This window comes from Lagopus muta, chromosome 8 (genome assembly GCF_023343835.1).
Source record: "Lagopus muta isolate bLagMut1 chromosome 8, bLagMut1 primary, whole genome shotgun sequence".
Classification (NCBI taxonomy): domain Eukaryota; kingdom Metazoa; phylum Chordata; class Aves; order Galliformes; family Phasianidae; genus Lagopus; species Lagopus muta.
The window spans coordinates 10051784-10066573 of record NC_064440.1 but is presented as its reverse complement, the minus strand read 5'-3'; the positions used below and the strand labels follow the sequence as shown (position 1 = coordinate 10066573).

Below are 14790 nucleotides of genomic sequence, written 5' to 3'. Positions count from 1 at the left end.
CTGCTGCACAGCGCACAACAACGAATTCCACCCCCTAGAGAATCGGTCTGAATCGCCTCCACCACTACCTGCATAAGATTGCATTTCCCTTTTTCAGCTCTACACCAGAAGTCGGACGTGCTGCACAGCAAGGCAAACCTATTGCAGACTTCACACGGGGACAACACTGAGGCTGCAGATCCAGGTGCTATATACCAATAACAGGACGTGGTCACAGTGCCACATCCCTCAGCACCTCCCTATTAGTGGGACCAAGCTGCATTCCCACACCATGAAGGGTCTGAGCAGCCTATGCTCAGAAGAGGCAGAACCTGGTGAGACTCTCTGCAAAATCCCACTCAGAAATCAACTAGGAAGCATTAATGTAATGATTCCAGGCAGACAGATAAATAAAAGGTGAAAAGGCTTTTAAATGCATCCTACAAGCAATATTTTATAAGCCGGATCAATATGTTTCTCTAGGCTGGAAACAAATGACTTCTAAAACAAAGTTAAATTTAGGAACGAAGGTGTTCATTTTTCCTCCTATGGAAAGCGGTGCTGGCAATTCCTTGGAGGGCATTTATAAGAACAGCAACCCAAACCTGGGGCCCCATCACACTCTCCCTAAAATCAGTGTGGTGAGAGGTGAAGGTCACTGCTATCAGCCTACGTAGTGAGAACTGGAATAGCTCTGAAATCATGCAGCATTGGCCTTAGATTCCACGCCAGTCACACCAGCATGGAGAACTGGTGCAGCCCTAGACTGAAAGCACGACAGCTTTGCTCCCGCTTCGCTTACGCAGTCAGCTAACTTCGCTGCTGTCTCTATGAGGAATCACCTGGATAAGGGCTCCGAGCATCCCGAGTTCGCAGCCCCCGGCAACAGCAAACACCGACATGAAAGCAGAGCGGCAGATTTCTTTGTGGCACTGTTTGTTGCTGCCCCCTTTTGCCAAACGGCGAAGCAACAGCCCAGACTTCCACTGAAACTTTCGACGTCGTGTTTGTTTTCAGGAAAACAGAACTCATGCAGACGGTCTCACTTAACCCTAGCGTGGTTGCTCACACGGTTATCAAACCTGGCTAAAATAGGAACGCATCCTCCGAGCCACATTGAAGATGACACAGAACGCTCTGCAGTAACACACCCCAGCAAGGCCTGAGCCCAGCTGGACTTTTCCAGCTGACTCTAAGCTAAGGTAGAGAGAAGCAATAGCAGTAAGCTCAGGGTGCACACTCCCCCACTCCAGCTTTCTGTCTGGAGAGTAAATAGCAACCTCACCAGGCCACCGGTGCCGTTTTGCCTGGGCACTTGCTTCATCCCAGTGCAAAGCAGCTGAAATCCCACGGCACCTCCTGCACTGAGTTTCTCTCAGGCTCTATGGATTCCAGGTAACCCCAACCCCTCACCCTCTCTTTAAGTCTGTGTGACCCGGTTGGGGCCACGCTGTTAAAAGCCATTCCCCACACAGACCCCCATCCGCAGCATCTCTCTGCTCTCCCCTTATGTCCTCTGGGGTCGTTCTTTCCTACTCTGCAGTTTGCCCCTTCTCTACCCCCAACTCTGTGCTGAGGGCAGGGCAGTGCTTTCAGCAGTCCCACAGGCCAGAGGCACACAGAACAAAACTCCATATGCCAAATGGCACAAACTCGCTCCCTCCCACCCCCCATGACTTCAGGATTAACGTGTTGCTGACAGGGGAGGACAAAAACTTAATCTCTTGGAGGAAAGCAGGCAAAATAGCGGGAGAGGAGAAAAAAAATAAAAGGAGAAATCGTCTCCACTGTGCTGACAATGGAAAAGGCACAACATGAAATGCAGAGATCCCACACTGCAGCTCGCCTTGTGCAGAGCCAGCTCGGCATTCTGCACGATCTGAACAGAAATAAAAGTTGTAGTTCAAAAGGGAGAGAAAAATGAAAAGGAGACTGGGATGATTCAAGCAGCTATTTAAAAAGGAAACCTCTATTTAAAAATCCAGAGTGATATGCTTAAATATTCCTTTTCCCATTGCCTTCTCTGCAGTTTATGACCAGTTTTCTCCCTTGGGCGCTCACAAATCACAAGTATAATCGAGGAGCGCTTTGCTGTGTGCTGTGTGTGTAGCTGGAACAAGCTCCTCTCGCTCTTTGCCTGCGCTCAGTCTGCACCTCTGCTGATCCCAGGCAGCAGGGAGAACCGAAGCTCGTCCTAACTTTTAGCTTTGCTGCTTTGTATTTTGCTCACAGTGCAGTCAGTGCGGGGTCTCAGCCCACAGCTGAACTCGTCCGGAGGCGGAGAGCTAACCTCGTGCTGCTCACACTGTAATTTGGGAGAAGTATTTTCTGTAATGAGAGGGAACGCTCGCCCAAAAAAAAAAAAAAAAAAAAAAAAAAAAAAGGAAACTTTACTATGATCCCAAACCGATATATCCATGCAGAAATAGTTCGAGGATGAAAAAGAAACAAACAAACAAAAAAAGGAAACCGGGACTGGCATCTACCGCGTTTGGAGACCTTTTTTATAGACAAGAGTCCAATCTGAGCCAAGAGAGAACAGTGAAGCCTTAGGACACAGATACTCCCTAAAACGCTCCACCTAAGCCCATGAACAGACAGGTTCAGCCCGACTTGGCAGCACACCTTTTGTTTGTTTCCTCTGAGGCGTAACAGCAAGCATGCTCCCAGGCAGCAGCGCCGAGCAGATGGCAGCGTTGGAAAATGCACATCTCCAACTTTTGGTGTGGGCGTCGGGGCAGCAGCCACAAAGGTTGCTTCGGGAATCCCCCCCTCCCCGTAAGTTTCTAACAATGCACGGAGCTACGGAGCCGCACAAGGCTCTCTGCTTCCCTCTCCCCTTCGCTTTTGATCTCCATCAGGACGTGAGCTGAAATTTAATGGGCCACCCCTACCACAAAGACAAATTACCATCCGGGAAAGAAGAAAAAAAAAAAAAAAAAAAAAAAAAGGAAAAAAAATCGAGAAAAACGATCACAACAAGCATTAGTATCCCTGCACCTAAGCTCTCCGGCTTCCCTCTCGCCTCAGCCCCGCTCGGCGGGCTACGGGAGAGCTGGAAGGTGAGGAGCAGAGAAAGAACGAAGAAATCACCTCCGCCGCCTCCCGACTCGTTCCCTCCCTATCCTGCCCGCCCGGATCACACCAGCAGCGCCCGGAGCGCCCCGACTGCCCACTGCCGGGGCAGAAAGGACGGAGCAGGAGGACGGTGCTCCGCGGGGTGCCCCGACCCCTCCGCACCCCGGACCGCAGGGGGGGCTTCCCGCCGAGCCTCCAAGTTCGCGCCGCCCCCTCCCCGCCACCCTCCCCCGGCCCCTCCGTCGCGCTGCGCTTACGGGCTCTCCGGCGGCTCCGGTGCGGGGCTCACGGGCGCATCGCGCTCCGGCTGCAGCGGGAGGAGAGCGGGGAGCGGAGCGGAGCGGCGGCTCGCCCCAGCCCAGCGCTTAGGGTGCGCTGCCCCGGGCCATGCGAGCGGCTGCGGGCAGCGTCCCCGAGGCGCGGCCGGAGTTGGGACCCAAGTCCTGCCCTGCGCTCCGCTGCCTCTTCCCGGCGGCTCCTATCGGCGCGGCTTCAACTCTTTCCATCGGAGACCGGGAAGGGGGGAGGAGGAGGAGAAGGCGGAGGAGGAGGAGGAGGAGGTAGGGAAGGAGGAGGGAGCTAGGGGCTGGCAGCCCCAACTCGCACTGATGTCAACTAATGTATTCAAAGTTCAACAGGGCATTTCTTCGCGGGCGGATCGCCCTCCCCGCAGCCGGACCGGGAGGCTGTGGGGGGAGGGTGGCCCGCGGAGCTCTATCTCCGGGCCCCTGCCTCTAGGGTGAGGGGGGGGACAGTGCCGGGGACTGCCTCCATAGGGAAGGCGGGGAGAGGATCCACGGAGAGCGAGGGTAGAGCCCGCAGCGGAGCGGTGGTTGTACGGAGAGCCCACCCTGCGGGAAGAGCTGGGCCGGGGCCGGGATGGGAGCGGGGGGCACCGGGGCGAGCACGGAGCGCAGCCACCGCCGCGTCGAGCGGACCCCGAAGCGAGCCCGGGCGCTCCGCCAGCGTCTCCTGCTCAATGGAAGGGCGAAAGGGACAGAAGTGAAGCCGGAGAAGGCGGAGGGGTTGGGGGCTGTATGAACAGAGAAGTTTTGCCCCGCAGGAGCGCAGCCGGTGGGCGTCAAGCCGCCGGTAAGCGGAGGGCAGAGGTATGGCGGGGCCCGGCGGGGGGCCGGGAGCTGCTGGGCTCCGCGGTGCCGCTCCGCTCCTTTAAGCCGGCGGCGGAGAGCTGACAGCTAAGCGGGATGTGTGGCGATGCACAGGCAGCCTGGCGGTAAGAGGATAAAAATACAGCCTGGCTGTGTTAGCGACATTTAAAAATTGCGAGATAAGAACCTCAGTTATTTATCTGCTGGATCCTCCGGTAGAATGGCCCGCATTGATACCACTGCATATGGATGTGCACGTATATAATGAGGCTGGGATCCTCCTGTGAACTGATCCAGTCATTGATGTTGACAGTCTGTTATAGCTATATAAAAACAGTAACACTGTACAGTGGCTTATCAATCCTGAGACTGCCAATTGCAGCAGCACTGGGTGTTTCTCAATTCACGTCTCAGAGAAGTAACAGCATAGAGATGATGGTTACACAATATGTAATTACTTACCTGTTCTTCTTAATTTCTCAGTCCTCCCTTAATCAGGCAACTGTATCACTACATCCTTTCATGCAGTAACACCCCTTTGGTACAGCTCGCATAAGATAGTCAATACATTATTTATGTGTATAACGTTTGCGATCTGATTTCCACTTTAAAACTGACACGGGAAAATTGAGGACAGGCAATGAGAACAAATAAAATGCAACGTGGTTGCATGTTCTGCTCAGAACTCCCGCTCTGGGATAAGCTTCGGGTCAGGCAGAGCTGGGAGCTGCAAAGCATACTGCCCTGTGCAGAGCAGCGTCTCATTTACCACTCTTTTTGCATTCCCATCTCTTCTGGAGACCTACAGAAAAATCCTGGTTTGTTGTCATCTTCTTGGGGTACTGTATTAAATCACCATGTGAATGGTAAATAACTTTCAATTCCCACTGTTTCCCCAATCAGCAGAATGATATATTTCAGTTTAATAACTTAAATGCTAAATGCTGATGTCAGGCAGGCTTGGTGTCGAGAGCAGGACACAGCACAGATCTGTATTGGGGCAAGCTGTTGTGAGGTATTGCTGGCTTTATTTCTCAGCTGTGCTGTAGAGAAGGCAGTTTGGTTCCCAAGGCCTCAGGGATAGAGCAGCATGCTGAACCACATCTCCACGGGCATGCATTGCTCAGAGCCCCACAGGTAAAGTTATAAAGAAATCCTAGAACCTCAGAATCACCAGGGTTGGATCATCCAACATCATCCAGTCCAACCGTCCACCTACCACCAGTAGTTCCCCACTAAATCACATCCCTTAGTACAACATCTTTTCTTCTGCACTTCCAGGGATGGTGCTTCCACCACATCCCCAGGCAGCCCATTCCAGTGCATCACCACTCTTCTGGAGAAGAAATTTTTCCTGACATCCAACTTGAATTGAAATGCTGCAGCGATTCCTTGGGCTGCTTGTTTCCATGTACTAACTCCAACACACAGGGGGACCTCCCTGAAATCTCTGGCCAAACAAGGGAATCACTTAGCTCCCTTTAGCAGAAGGCTCGCGATGCAAAGCAGTGCCGTTCACATGCTTTGAAAAAGATAGAAAAATGAGGGGATTGCCCGAGGAGCGGTGTGTGTGGAACTGTTTCCCAGCTGCGAAGCAGAGCGGCGGCAGGGAGTGCTGGTCCCGCTCGGTGCTGCTTGCTGGTACCGCTAGGTGCTGCTGCTGCCTCCCGGTGCGGCGATGCGGGCGGGAGCGCTGAGGCGCTGCTGAGCGTGAGCAGCTGGGATGGAGATCTGTAGGGCAGGGATACAGCAGCTCCAGCCTTTCTATGAGACGGGTCATCCACAGCAATACCCCGAGCTGCGGCTGTGTTTCCTTGCTTGGCCGAAGAAGGCTGTGCTATCTGCATTTGCACAGGGGAAAAAAAAAATCAATCTGCACAGACCTGCTCGGACCGAGCTGCTCTGGGTATGCAGATAAGTGTTACTGGGTTCAGAGGGGGATCTGGAGCACAGCATCCGCTCCCACCCAAGCTGAGGACCGTTGTTCTGCAGAGGGAGCAGCGCAATTAGAAAGGCAGTTTTGCTGCAGATGGCCAGGGCGTCTCACATGGAGCCAGGGAAAGGGAAGGAACATATGTCAGTGGCGACCTTCTAAAATGATGCTTAAGTGGAGAGTACGTATGTTCAGGTATCCACTTCAATAACCAGCTGTGAGTTCTTAATTCCCCGCAGCGCTGCTAGGGGAGAAGAAGGGTTTCCATGGGGAAAGCATTCTAAACATGCAGTAAAATGTCCTTTACAACTTTATGCTGATGCCAGTGACTGACTGAAGCGCAGCCCAGGCTGCCCTTCTCGGTGTTTTCTCAAAAGGGAAAAAAACACACTTCTAAATACAATATCAGCAAATACTCCAAAGAGATGGCAGGCTGCGCTAGTGATAGTAAGCATCATCCTGAATATTTAGATCTAGATCTGAAGCCAAATGGCCTTTAGCCATAAAATATTTAGGCACAGGGCTTTTTGTGCTGGAATTTAAAATAGGTTGCTCAGTAGTCACAGTTGTGGTTTCCGGCCTCAGGCTGATGGCAACGGTAACATTTTAATTTATACTAAAGAGATGGCAAAGTTAAATCCGTGACACGAAGGGAGAGTCAGATGACCTGAAAGCAAGAGAATACAAATGAGCTCCCTGGAGAGAATAGGCTGTGATGGAACAAATGGAATAATACAGAGGGATGACTTGACACTATCGCCACAGCGACTGTATTTCACTTCTTTGGGGAGAAATGAAATGAGCTTAAATTGGGACAACTGCTTTATTTTCAGAGAACTACATCTGAAGCCTGTGCTGCCTACAGACAAGTGATATACATTTGTTTCTCCCCCTGAAGACAGGTCCTGTTAATTGCCAATTTTCCTGTCTCTTGACATGACGAGGTCAGTAAATGTCACCACAGTTAACAGACACAGGCCCAAGTATTCCCACTGAGGCTCATGAAGGCAGAAAGGTCCCTGTCTGCAGAAAAAGACTGATGAAACATAAAGGTTGAGTTAACTACATGATACAGCAGAAGGGAGGGAATGTTAACCTGAGGCTCTTGTCACTGCCCAGGGAGCAACCACATTTTGGTAGGATATACAGTGCCTAGCAGTCACCTATTTGTTGGCAAATAAAAGGAACAGTGAAAAATTAGTTTTAAACAATGCCATTAAGAGGTATGACACTACATCAGAAACTGTAACTTCCTGTAACTCAAGGCCTGAGGCTACAGGCCGTGCTTATTAGAAGTTACTTCTGCCTTGAGACTGGAAGTGTGAAGCCTGCTGCTGTACACTGTTATTGTGTTCCAAGATATGTTATCTAAGGGACTGAAAACTTCTGTGGTAAATACAAGTGGGATTTTTTTTTTTTTTTGGGGGGGGGGGGGGGGGGGGAGTTTAGAAACATTGCAATTACAACTACACCTTAATTTGGAGAGGTGTTGTTTGACACATAAGATGTCTTAGTGAACACTCCATACAAGGTCTGGATTTGAATAAAAAGTGAATTCAGGACTTGTCCCTGCATACCCACTGTCTTCATACCTAACGTTAGGTAATTTACCTTTATGATGAGCTTAATACTCATCATTCCCCATTACCACCTTTGACAGATTTTGCTATATCCTAATTTTCATTTAAACAGCTGTGTTTACAGAAGAGCACTTATACAACAAACTGCTGCACCCTACAAGATGTCCTCTACTGAAAAATCTGGATCTGAATATGAGTAAGCTTTGAAGGTATCAGTTTCCCTTCCTTTACCTGTTTATGTAATGAGCAATATCTTGAGAGAGAAATTTTCAGTGTCAGGTTTGGCAAACACAGCTCTCAATGTATTGGCAATATGAACATACTGGTAAAACTGAAAGTCCATTCAGCAGATTGTAATTCTCTTGTAGTATTTGCAACTCATGATCTGGAAAGCCATTCTGAAAACTTAAGGTGCTCAGAGCACTCCATTAATACAGTGTCCTTCCATACCTGCGTGCTTTTAATGAACTTAACTAAAATCCATACAGTACCTACTCAGTGTGTGATATTCAATTGCTTATAATCAAAACCAATTGACTTTAAAATCTCACCCACGTTGGCTGCAGGGCTATTTAAACTAAAAGGTCAGGAGCAAGAAAACCTATTTTTTAAAAAAACATAACTTTTTATTCTTCTCATTCAACATACAAACTGTTTCTGAAAGTGAATTTTTTTTTTTTTTTTTTTTAAGCAGGGGGCAGTTAGTTAAAAATTCAAGTCTTGTAGTTTTGTAGATATTCAGACAGATATTTAAAATGAGGTCTTAGGAAAGGAGCTGCATTCTGTCTTCACCTGTGGTGGTTGTGACCAAATAACAAAAGCTTTTCTCTCTGAAGAAGTGGGCCCACTGGAATTGACACAGACTGACCCATAGGGTTCTGTAATTTCAAATTCTTAGGCAGGTAAGTGGAACTTCATGGGTTCGGACATCTCTCAACAGTAAACCTGAGATGTAACTCTAAACCTAACAGCTCTGCCTGTGCTGTCCACATTTGCATGTTGTAGCTCTGGTCCCTCCTGAGCTGAAATGTACTCCTTCCTGACATGGCAAGGCATCAGATGGCCCACATTAGTGAAACCTTCTTGTGAAATACAGAGAGATGGGGGGGTCTTCCACTGAGAGCCATGTCTGACATCTTCACCACCCAATTCATGGAGGCAAGGTGGCTTCTTCCTTTCTACATGAATGGAGCAGTGGTGGAAGCAGTCCTATGGTGAATGGGAATCTTGGATCTAGTAACTGGTAATATGTGCAATATGAATATTTACTGTTATTTTGCCATTGGTAGGAGGAGTTTGAGCTGGATGTTACTGCAGCATGTGGCCTGCTCTGATTTAAAGAGGTTGGAAAAGATAGCCACCTCTTTCTTGCAATGCCTCAGCAAAGAGACTGTGGGATACCACAAGCATTACACTAGCAGAAAGCTAAGAATGCCATCACATGAGGCCGTGCTCTGCACTTCTTCCTAGCTGAGATTGTCTGCTTCCCTTCACAGGCACAGCCAGGGATGTCAATAAAGAAAAATGATTGCAGCAGAGTGGGCTAGTGCACTGAGAGGCTTTCTGCTTTGCATTTTCAGCAGGTAGAAACCCTACCACTTCTGCAAAACAACACGTTCTTCCTTCAGTATGACCATCACAACACATAGTGGCATCTCAAACGTAAGGCATGACAGCAAAGCAGACAGGAGCTGCACAGTGAATTCTGAAGACACAGTGCAGATCAGGGTGGCTGGAACAGGCAGGGTAAGGTATTGAACTTTACCAGTATGCCAATATAATCCCTCTTCTCAGATAATTGCAACCACTTTGTCTGCATAGCTATTTATATACTACTGATTTTCCATCTTACATTTCTTTCCGATTCAAAGTTATCCATCAGAAATGCCTTTAAATATAAATATGTATAATCAGCACTGCTACTACTTATTTTTCTAACTACCATAACTTGTACTGCAACCTGTGTTGTATATTCAGCCTAGTCTATCAGCCAGACGCATTCCATGAATTCTGGTCAACAATCATTAGGAATTTTATTACTGCCAGAAAAGCAGAAATGTATCTCTTGCTGACTAAGTCAATATGTTATCCTACTGTTACACCATATGGCTGTGGATGCTAAGGCTCAATGCACCCCCATCAAGTGACCCCCAGACCGGAGGAATGGTACAATGGATGGCAAGGTTTCCATTCAGAATGACACCAATCAACTGGAGGAATGGGTTAGACAGAACCATGTCAAGTTCAACAAAGGCAAATGCAAAAAAGCATGCAATAAAGTCAGAAGCAGCCCAAGTAGCACTTCAGGATGAGGCTGAGCAAGTGTCTCCATTGGACCCCAGGGCCTGTAGATCAAGAGCTACTACAAACTGGAAAGTCTCCAGATAAGCCAATTAGAAGACTGCACCACCTGCTGTACACTATGAAGCTGGGGCCACTGGGTTTGGTTAGCCTGGAGAAGAGAAGGCCAACAGGGTGTATAATTACACTAATCCTACAGGAAGATAAAGCCTAATTTTTACAGATATGTACAGCAAAAGGACAAGAAGCAACAACAAGCTGCAACGAGGGAAATACTGTTTGGAAATACAGAAGAAGTTCATATTGGTGGGACTGACACATCACTGATTTCAGGATTGTTCATCATTAAAACTCAGCAAGGTCCTTAGCAGCCCAATCTGATTTTACATCTAGCCCTGCTTTGAAAGGGAGCTTGGTCTAGAATTACCTCTAAATATTCTTTCCAATCTTTTTTTCTTTTTTTCTTTTTCTTTTTTTTTTTGTGAATCTACAACATAAGATCCAGTTCTATAGAATATTAAGCATTGCAACATCATCCATCAGTCATTAAGTTGTTTGAAACTCTGTTAGAGATCAACAGAATTGTTTTTTTAGAATAGTGACTGTATGGGAACTGCTGAGTCACGGCCTGAACCTCTGATTGATCACCTGAGGCGAGCAATGAGCCAGCCAGAGGAGCACAGGTGAAGGCAATTCACCTGTGCTGCTGGAAGCCAGTGGAGCCAGGCTCCACCCCTCCTAGACCTATTTAAAAGCTGGCTACCAGTAGGGAAGGATCTCTTCTGGAGATCCTCTCTGCTGGAGTTTTGTAAGAGAGCCCAGGATATGGGTAAGCTTTCTATCTCTTCTCTTTTTGTTACTGTAATCTGTTTTGCATAACTCTCTTGTTTTTTTTGTAATTATAACATCTTAATGTTTGGTGATTATACAGTGACCTATCTAGATCTCAGCTGTAATTTCTTTTATTAGGTAACCAGGACAAGTGTGATCAATTCTTTGACTATATATTATACCTAAATTGATGTGAGAGAAGTTTGATTCTCTTTTATCTGTCCTCAAAGATAAAAAATTCAGCAATTCCACAGGAGGAAAAAAAAGTCAGAAAAACTGAATGGAAGTGCCACATTTCATGTAAATATTATCACTGACCTACAGTACAATCATTTCTACAGTTGGCAGGCCAATTCTCACTAATAATTCCTTCCTCGTCAGATCATATTGAGTTGCTTATACAAGTAAAGGTCTGTAGGCATGTGAATTAATTTGTAGAAAGGTGGTTAAAGTTCTAAATCATGTATTAAATTACTTTTATTGTATGAGTTTAACTTCATTTTCCGAGCTACTCGCATGCAACAGAGATGCAGTAATGTAGGTATTCCAACTGAAGGTGTGATTCGCTGCTGGTGCCTTCTAAAACACCATTTGTAAGTCAGATCACTGAAAAGATCAGTGGTTTGTGTTCTGGATGTCATGAGATCAGAGAGGTGGAATATTGGAAAAAGATCAGGTTTATTTTTGTATATGGACTTGAAATACTAGACTAGTATAGAAATCAACTTGTGGAGTTATAAACCCTGATCCAGCAAAGCAAAAAAGTCATGAGCAAGCCTATCTGAGGTGTTCAAGGAACATAAATATCAATTCATCCTTGAACCAAGTCCCATTTAAGTTCAAGGAACAGCAGTGTTATTCAAGCACTTGCTTAAATTTAAGCATGTGCTTAAACGTACTGATGACTTGGGGTACTTTTACTTGAATATCACTATATATCACTCACAGACAGTTTTGATTTTTCCACAGGGAGTAAAAAAATGAGAACTCCAATATTAAATGTCTGTCTGCCTGAGCCTGATTAAATAGAGAAGTTAGCCACCAGTTTCTCTAGTGTCATTGTGGGCTAAAAGCATTTATTCTCATGAATAAATGTATTTGGTCCTTTAAGAGGCTTGGTTTGAAATGCAACAACCACTGAACAATCTGATTGAAACCAATATACAAGCAGCCAGACTAAGATATAAATGCCTTTCATAGAATCATGGAATGGCTGAGGGTGGAGGGGGCTTTAAAGATCATTTAGTTCCAACACCTCTTTCATAAGCAGAGTTGATGACCACTAAGTCAGGCACCAGATCAAGCTGCCTAAGGCCCCATCCAGCCTGTCCTTGAATGCCTCCAGGGATGGGGCACCCACAGCCTCTCTGGGCAGCCTATGCCAGTACCTCACTGCTCTGAGTGAAGAATTTCTTCCTCACTTCTAATATAACCTTCTCCTTTTAGTTTAAGGCCATTCTCCCTTGCCCTGTCACTAGCAGACCACACAACAAGTCAGTACCCCCTCCAGACTGTAAGCTCCTCTCAAGTACTGAAAAGCCACAGTGAGGTGTCCCTACAGCCTTCTTATCTCCAAGAGAAAGAAGCCCAATTCCCTCAACATGCCTTCATAGAAGAGATGCTCTAGCCCTCTGATTGCCTTCGTGACCATTTTTCCAACATTCCTGCATCCTTCCACTGCACCTCCCTCAGGAACTTTATCCTTTACTGTTTGTAGGTTTACCTGTTTGTTGCAGTTATAAGCTCTGACTCGAGTTCTCACTGTTTGCCTCCAAAAAACACTGCATCAGGTAGCAAACATTTGAAATGCTGAGCTAAAGCAGTATTACTCACTTCAAACCGTCATTTGCACATGATGTAGCAAAGGAAAAGACTCTGCAGCCTAAATGCCAATAATTTCTCACTGTAGGATTCAAAATAAACTTTGGTGATTGGTGCTGCACTGATATAAACGATGACACCGAGAGTTCATAAAGCTACAGCGGTCTGTGCTGAAACACATCCTCTACCTCACTGCACATCTTGCATTATAGCCACTTAGAGTTATTCTAAGGTGTTCAGATGAAGAGCCTGAATAACAATGATAGAATTTGCATTCAGGTCTCTGTTTTTGGGAGTGCTTGAAAGCTGGGCTGAATAATCACATTCTTTGACAGTTACCTATGAAGTGCAGCAGAAGGTCCTCATTTTACAAAAATTCAGGTTCAGTTTAATCCAGATTTTCACCCATAATCTGGCACTAAATCTTCTTAATATGAGAAGAAGCCAGACAAGATCAGTCAAGCAATGGGCAGCTTGCTTCTCCAGGTCACCAATTCTGCTGCCTGCAAACACAGCAATTCTTGAGCCATAACCCACCAAAGCCACTGCTGCCACTGTGTCCAAACACCTGTCAGCCTTGGAGCTGTGATGTCTTGCTGCAGCTAGGAGCTCAGGATGAGATCCATTTAAAATTTCCAAATGCATTTTTTATTTGTTTGCTTGGCTGTTTAAAACCAGCTAGACTGTAAAATAAGCATCCTTCTTTGATGTCTTTGTCTCAGGCATGTCTCTGCCGTGAAGCCAGCTGTGAGCGAACAAAAGGGCAACAAAGAAATGCAAAGCACCAACATGAAGAGTGACCTGAAGAGAAAGTTACATGTCTGTGTGCGAGACAGTAAGTGTGCACAGTAATGAGTGTGAGTCCCAACATTCTGGTGAGAGAAAGCTGAATGATGGGGAGCAGCAAAGCAGATGAAGGAAGCTTGGTTTCGCATTGTTTTCTAGTGTCAGTTTAATTTTGCTCAATAAATTTTCTGTCAGCCATGATGCGTGTTGGAAAAATAGTGAGAAAATGCTTGGGATGCTGTAAGGGCAGAGAGAATCTAGGAAAGGTCTGAGGAACAGATTGTGGCAGGAAGGTGTTTGAAAAATCACTGAGTCCACACGTTATTGGTTACACATGCTGTGTGATTTCAGCAGGAGATAATAGTATTCACAAGCAAAATTCGGACTGTTTGGTTATGGACTGTGCAGCAGTTGCTGCTTTAGAGCCCTGAAATGGCTGCATTTCAGTGGTAGGCACAGAGATGTCAATATCTCCTAAGTGTTTGGGCACTGTGCTAGTTAGAAAGGTGTTACCAGGTTTTATCTTTACTATCTTTCACACAAATGTGTGCTTAGAAGGAAAGCATAACACAACTAAGGCAGCCTTCTGCTCAAGGCTCCCCAGGAACTCCTTGAGGCCACAAGTACTCTGAGGAACCACTTTTTGCTGTTTAGGCTGGGAAGGCATCAGGCCAACTGGTACAACTGGCATCTCTTTTACCATGTTCACATACTGTAATGCTTGTATGGATTTTGCCTAAACTCATACGTGAGTTGTCATGGGATTCCATTCCCTGCTGGTTGTTTGCTGTGCTCTTGCACATTCTGAGGTGATTTTTCATGTCATCAGAAAGGTCTAGCACTGGGCTTGTTTCACATGTACAAGTGAATGTTGAAGTGATGGAGGATTCCTGTTTCCTATGCAAGCAAGATTAAAAGAGAGGGCAGGAGAGAAAGAGTGAAAGGGTATGTGGCAGACAGAAGAGCAAGAAACCTTAATTTGTGGAAGTAATAACACTTATGTCAGCTGCTCCTCTTTTCTGAAAGATGGAACCTCACTGATTGAAAGATGCTCAGGTCAGATACGCTCTCACTACTCAGCAGCTCCGTTGCTGTAGCTCTTGTAAAACTGAAACCACGTGACCTTTCATGCACTGCTGTTTTTCATGGCTGGTTTCAGCAGAGTATAGGAATTGTCATATTATCAACTCAGCAATCTATTAAGATTAGTATTCTCACTAATGGTAGCTTAAGAGCCATAATTCAGTGTGTATACTTGTTTCTCTGCTTTAAATCTCAGGTTAAACTCCTGATAGACTCAGGGTTTTTTCCTGGAAACACCACTTAAAGTATCTTTGAAAACTGATGAAAATTGTGCCAAATCTGGACAGCC

General features: G+C 46.4%; 1 protein-coding gene across 5 annotated transcripts in view; it reads right to left on the bottom strand.

Moving 5' to 3' along the window:
* SEMA5B (semaphorin 5B) overlaps positions 1-3582 on the bottom strand; it is a 246171-nt gene extending 242589 nt beyond the window's left edge. For all 5 annotated transcript variants that reach the window (XM_048953844.1, XM_048953843.1, XM_048953845.1 and 2 more), the window contains exon 1: positions 3315-3582. The gene's annotated coding sequence lies outside the window, so the exon portion shown is untranslated. The remainder of the gene's footprint in view (positions 1-3314) is intronic.
* Positions 3583-14790: the final 11208 nt, after the last annotated feature.